The following is a 7,310-nucleotide window of genomic DNA, read 5'->3' as shown; positions in this document are numbered from 1 at the left end:
AGATATTTCTAATTGGTGATGGGGATCTTGAAAAGAAGAGTTATGATGCCATACAGTAATAAACAGTTGATTTTAATTGCCTTTCCCGCAGCTGCAGTCGCATAGTAAACTAAGAAAGTGTCTTAAAACTGGGGTTCCTAGGCGTTTTACCCTGGAGCCCCCCAAGACCTACACAAATGAAGAAGTGGTCAATTGCTGTCAAAAACCATCAAGAATTTTAATTGTTTCATTAACAAATTCTTTAGAAAATACGTCTACATGTGTTTATTTTACCAAAAAATGTTTGTATAAACTATTTCAGTAAAGTTTTGCCCTAATCTGAGTTAATAAATGCTTATCTAATTTTGACAACCTGAGAGCACACAAAAGGGTCTGGGCTCCAGAAAACAATGTCTTGAAAGAAACCGAGTGCTCAGAAGTCTTCGGCTTTAAAAAGCTGATATTACTTACATAATAAAACCCTGAATTAATTTAAAAAGAAATAAAAATCTGGTACAGTAAAAACATCAAACATTATAAAAAAGAGAGATTTTAGGCAAAATCCAGTCACATTTATATTTATTAATGTTTAGATACAAAGTTTATAAAATACATTACTTTAGAAAATAAATTACTGCTTTTTAACAATAAATAGAAATAACTTATGTATGTTACATTCATCGCCTGTATCACTGATTTGATGACTTGGTATGTTTCATGTGATGGCTCCTTTCTTTGTTTGTGATATTGATGGATGCACAGTCCTCAATTTTCTTCAGGAATAATTTGATGGTGATGTTGCTGTTAAAACTCGGTCGACATGTTATCTGAAAAAAGATCACATAAAATATATGTAAGAACATAATCAGTTATTTTTATAACATTATGTTTGGAGTAAGTATATGCCAATCTAAATGTAGTATCGCTTTTGAATTCCTCTTTACCTTTTTTATTTTGTTGTAGTGTTCCAACAAGTGTGTGAGATGACAGTGCTGCAATTTTGTATCTTTCAGAGCTTTCTCAGCCACACAGGTGAAATTTTCCTGTGAAGACAACAAAATTAGTTAAAAGAAATTACCTGCAAAACGTATGAAGTAAAATTTTTCGTGCAAAGTCATTAATTACATCTAAGTCAAACAAAGTATCAAACATGAGTACAAAAATTGGACATACCGGACATGTATGCCCATTTGTTTCTTGCCATGATATATGCTTCACCTTTAATAAGAAGAAGAACATGTCAAATTACCATTCAGCAAACCAAACCAAGCCACGTTTTATTGTAGTTTTCTTACCCCATGTGTATAGTTGTGGTCGGACATATTCTTTGCTTCTTCCCTTATTTGATCAAGAGGGTCACTGTTGTGATGCTGTTTGTGACGTGGTGCCGCTGATGATACGTAGACCGTCACCAGGATCATTGCTGAAAGAATCTGAATATTGAAGTTCATCATGTCTTTAAGAGAGATGTTGTTCCAGCACTGTCAGGTTGAGTCTAAAAGTTGAACACTACTCTGCCTTATTGGAGGACTCTTCTTATATATCATCATCATCACACCAAAACCCTCTGTGACCACAATGTTGACACGTAAGAGAACTCCATATAAGGACTTCAGGATGCTTGTCAAAATTACTATAGAGTGTTCCACTAAACGTACACACTTGTGGTTATCTGTTGCAAAGGAATTACCTATTAATCCCTTAACAGCAGAGATCTCACCGCAATTTGCTGGTCATCATCACCACGTGAAAATGCAACGAGATATCGCAGTGTGTAGGTTTTGGAAAGGAAAAAGCAGAAAATAGATAATGACATGACCAAATACTATAATTAAATGGTGAAAACTGAAATATAAAAATTGAACAAGTGTCTCAATCCAAACCAGCTGCAGTGATGTTCATGGAGTTTTTCCACACCATCTCTTAAATCATTAAATGAATGATGATCTGCTCTGTAAAGTGCACAGCAGTGGCCAGCATTCAGTAGTTACTGATTTGGTGTAACAAGTGATTTCCCTGTCATGACATGTCAAAAATAACACTGAGTAGGCAGATGAAAGTAATTTGAGTCAGTCTTTCAGCTGAAAGAAATTGGGCAGTGGAAAATTTGACAGACAAAAAAATCCTACCAGCCTAATTTAATTTTTTACTCTGTTGTGAAGACCCTAAAACAACATGAAAATAAATGACATGTTCAACTGTCAGCCTTAAAACCAAGAAGAGACTTGATTAAAAGAGTACTCACCACTTGAAAACTTAAAGATTGTTTAAATAATATTTAACATAATTGTTTTTATTTTGTTTCTTTGGATGGCTATGTCATACAACAACAGATAAAGGCTCACTATGGTCGTGAACTCAGGTCAGAAAAGCCCAATTTTGCCTCATTATTATTATTATTATTATTATTTTTAAGATTTCTTGCAAGGAAGACAGGAAATATGAGGTGAGAGAGCAGGGGAAGACATGCATCGAAAAGGCTGGGAGCAGGAATCAAACCTGCAACCAGCGCTTTGAGGACTCCAGCTTCTGTCAGTGGGTGCCTGCTTTACCAGCTGAGCCTAACTGGTGTCCACTCACACCCTTACCTACACCATCAGAAACAAACTATCACATATTACACTGCTCATATCTGTTGGAATTATTGCACCACTACACTGCAAAGACATTTTTTAAAGAACAGCCCCCTCTTCAGGTAATGTGTTATAATAAACATAGTCACAATATTTCCACGCCAAAGCATGTTCAAAGAGGAAGACGCCACAGTACAGTACAAGAATTAAATCCATGACTGTTTCTTTGCCTGAGTCCTCCACACATCGTGTTGTTCATGTCTTTCAGTGCAGCATAGGCTGTAGAACAGTGGTTTTCAAATGGTGGTTCAGGAGCCAAAGTGGGGTAGCAGAGCTGTTTTCTGTAGGTCACTGGTGTCTAGAAAGAAGGCTATGATGTAATGAAGCCCATTTATTTAATTTTGCTGTGGTCACAAGTACATTTTGGTTCTTTTATTGTGATCTCAACTTATTCACCTCATTATCTTGAGATACCACAGATAGTTCTGAGGATGTGTAGTTATTTCTTGAAATGTCTAGCAAATAACCAAAGTTTCACTTGATATATTTATATCATCATGAAGGTGATGGTTGGTCCTGAGGCTGGACTATCTGAGGTACACACACACACACACACACTGGTGTCAATAGCCCCCCAAGGTGCCCCTTTGGAGGCCCCTAGAGTAAAAACAAAATCAAAATGATAAAATGCAACTCACTGGCCAGAAGCTGATAAGATGGAAAATGTTCAATAGTGAAGAATACGCATTAAAATGCCATAAGCTCCTCCATGTAATGTTTAAATAGTTTATCAGTCCACTAATGATTTATTACAGAGGTATATAATTGCATAATAAAAACATTTGATCTTAACTGGGGTTTCTGACTATATCGGTATTAATTTATAACATATTTTTGTACACTGATGCCTCACCACCTTTAACAGTTGATCTTTTTTATCATTTCTCCCCCTGCCTCTCAAATTCCCTGAGTCTGCAACAGTTTATTATATTTATATTTCAAGCATCAACCTGTATATACATATATATATATATATATATATATATATATATATATATATATATATATACAGATACATCTCAAAAAACTAGAATATCATGAAGAAGTTCAATATTTTTTGTGACACATTTCAGAAGGTGAAACCCAGCTTTTGGTACCTTTGGCAGTGTGGGCAGGTGCCAAGTCCTGCTGGAAAATGAAATCAGCATCTCCATAAAGCTTGTCAGCAGAGAGAAGCATGAAGTGCTCTAAAATTTCCTGGTAGATGGCTGCGTTGACTGTGGACTTCAGAAAACACAGTGGACCAACACCAGCAGATGCCATGGCAGCCCAAATCATCACTGACTGTGGAAACTTCACACTGGACTTCAAGCAACATGGATTCTGTGCCTCTCCACTCTTCCTCCAGACTCTGGGACCTTGATTTCCAAATGATATGCAAAATATACTTTCATCTGAAAAGAGGACTTTGGGCCACTGAGCAACAGTCCAGTTGTTTTTCTTCATAGCCCAGGTAAGACACTTCTGACGTTGTCTCTGGTTCAGGAGTGGCTTGACATGAGGAATGCCACATTTGTAGCCCATGTCTAGGATTGGTCTGTACGTAGTGGCTCTTGATGCACTGACACAAGCCTCTGTCCACTCCTTGTGAAGCTCCCCCAAATTCTCAAATAGATTTTGCTTGACAATCCTCTCAAGGCTGAGGTTATCTCTTATGCTGGTACACTTTCTCCAACCACACTTTATCCTTCCACTCAACTTTCTGTGAATATGCTTGGATACAGGACTCTGTGAACAACCAGCTTCTTTAGCAATGACCTTTTGTGGCTTACCCTCCTTGTGGAGGGTGTCAGTGTCTGTCTTCTGGACATCTGTCAAGTCTGCAGTCTCCCCCATGATTGTGTAGCCTACTGATCCAGACTGAGAGACCATTTAATGGCCCAGGAAACCTTTGCAGGTGTTTTGCAGGTGATTAGAGTGTGACACCATGACTTTCCAATATTGAACTTTTCAATAATATTCTAATTTTTAACTTTCCTTGCAGCTGCAGTGGCATAGTAAACTAAGAAGGTGTCTTATAACTGTGGTTCCTAGCCGTTATACCCTGAAGCCCCCAATTTGTAGTTATGAAAAACTGAGCGCCCCAAGACCCACACAAATGAAGAAGTGGTCAATTGCTGTCAAAACCATCAAGAAATTTGTTTCATGGACAAATTCTTAGGAAAATACATCTACATATGTTTATTGTACCAAAAATGTTTGTATAAACTATTTCAGTAAAGTTTTGCCCTAATCTGAGTTAATAAATGCTTATCTAATTTTGACAACCTGAGAGCACACAAAAGGGTCTGGGCTCCAGAAAACAATGTCTTGAAAGAAACCGAGTGCTCAGAAGTCTTCGGCTTTAAAAAGCTGATATTACTTAAATGATAAATCAATGAATTAATTTAAAAAGAAATAAAAATCTGGTACAGTAAAAACATCAAACATTATAAAAAAGAGAGATTTTAGGCAAAATCCAGTCACATTTATATTTATTAATGTTTAAATACAAAGTTTACAAAATACATTACTTTAGAAAATAAATTTTTGCTTTTTACAATAAATAGAAATAACTTATGTATGTTACATTCATCGCCTGTATCGCTGATTTGATCACTTCATGTGAAGGCTTCGTCTTCTGACTCGGTTAGGGATGGATACACGTCTCGAACTTTTCCAGGAAGTAGTTGATGGGGATTTTGCTGTCAAAACTCGGTTGACATGTTATCTGAAAAAAAATCACAGAAAATATATGTAAGAATATATTTAGTTATTTTTATAACATTATGTTTGGAGTAAGTATATGCCAATCTAAATGTAGTTTCTCTTTTGAATTCCTCTTTACATTTTTTATTTTGTTGTATTGTTCCAGGAAGTGTGTGAGCTTTGAGCGTCTCAAGGCTGTTTCTTTCAGAGCTTTCTCAGCCACACAGGTGAAATTGTTCTGTGAAGACAACACAATTAGTTAAAGAAAATAACCTGTAAAATGTTTTATATAGTATTTTCGTGCAAAGTCATTAATTACATATAAGTCAAAGAAAGTATCAAACATGAGTACAAAAATTGTAAAATGGGACTAACATACCGGACATGAATACCCATTTGTTTCTTGCCATGATATACGCTCCACCTTTAATAAGAAGAAGAACATGTCAAAATACTATTGAGCAAACCAAACCAAACCAAGTTTGTTGTAGTTTTCTTACCCCATTTGTATTGTTGTGTTCGTACATATTCTTTGCTTCTTCCCTTATTTGATGAAGAGGGTCACTGTAGTGATGCTGTTTGTGACGTGGTGCCGCTGATGATACGTAGACCATCACCAGGATCATTGCTGAAAGAATCTGAATATTGAAGTTCATCATGTCTTTAAGAGAGATGTTCCAGCACTGTCAGGTTGAGTCTAAAAGTTGAACACTACTCTGCCTTATCGGAGGACTCTTCTTATATATCGTCATCATCACACCAAAACCCTCTGTGACCACGATGTTGCCACGAAAGAGAACTCCATATAAGGACTTCAGGATGCTTGTCAAAGTTACTATCTTGTGTTCCACTTAACGTACACACTTGTGGTTATCTGTTGCAAAGGAATTACCTATTAATCCCTTAACAGCAGAGATCTCACCGCAATTTGCCAGTCATCATCCCCACGTGAAAATGCAACGAGATATCACAGTGTGTAGGCTTTGGAAAGGAAAAAGCAGAAAATAGATAACGACATGACCAAATACTATAATTAAATGGTGAAGACTGAAATATAAAAATTGAACAAGTTTCTCAATCCAAACCAGCTGCAGTGATGTTCATGGAGTTTTTTAACCTGACATGCCAGATTGATTTGTTTCACACATCCATCTGGGAAAGCTTCAATAAGCAATGTTTGAGAAAAGGCAGAGGCTTTGAAAAAAACTTGGAGTGTGATTGGGTGAACGTTCTGTCTGTCTCATCTCTACGGGCCAATCATAGCAACAAAACACGTGACGTAGCTGCTATCGAGCTGCATGTGCTCAGCTACTGAGGAATAATGCGAAACATGGCGACAATAGAAATGAAAGTACTCGACTTTTGTTGTTTTTGAAAAGAAAACAACTCACTGCTGTTCTTTGTTCTTCTTTTAACAAAGAAATGTTGTCAAGTTCTGATAAAACTGGCGCTTTAGCAGCATCCACACTAATCTCTTCCTCCATAACTGCACCAGCTCTTGTTGCTGCTTGTTTACGTCACGACTCTGCTGCGCCTGAAAGTACTGCCCCTTGTTGCTGATTGGTCCTGTCACTTTCTAACTGAGCCCAAATGGTTCAGATGGGAGCTTTGCAAGATGGATTCACCAGTGAAAAACAAGGAAACAGGCGTATCCATCTGCTTTGCAAGGTTAGGAGTTTTTAACACCATCTCTGAAATCATTAAATGAATGATGATCTGCTCTGTAAAGTGCACAGCAGTGGCCAGCATTCAGTAGTTACTGATTTGGTGTAACAAGTGATTTCCCTGTCATGACATGTCAAAAATAACACTGAGTAGGCAGATGAAAGTAATTTGAGTCAGTCTTTCAGCTGAAAGAAATTGGGCAGTGGAAAATTTGACAGACAAAAAAATCCTACCAGCCTAATTTAATTTTTTACTCTGTTGTGAAGACCCTAAAACAACATGAAAATAAATGACATGTTCAACTGTCAGCCTTAAAACCAAGAAGAGACTTGATTAAAAGAGTAC

Source organism: Cheilinus undulatus, linkage group 10 (genome assembly GCF_018320785.1).
Source record: "Cheilinus undulatus linkage group 10, ASM1832078v1, whole genome shotgun sequence".
Lineage (NCBI taxonomy): Eukaryota > Metazoa > Chordata > Actinopteri > Labriformes > Labridae > Cheilinus > Cheilinus undulatus.
The sequence above is the reverse complement of the archived record's forward strand: the minus strand, read 5'-3'. Positions refer to the sequence as shown.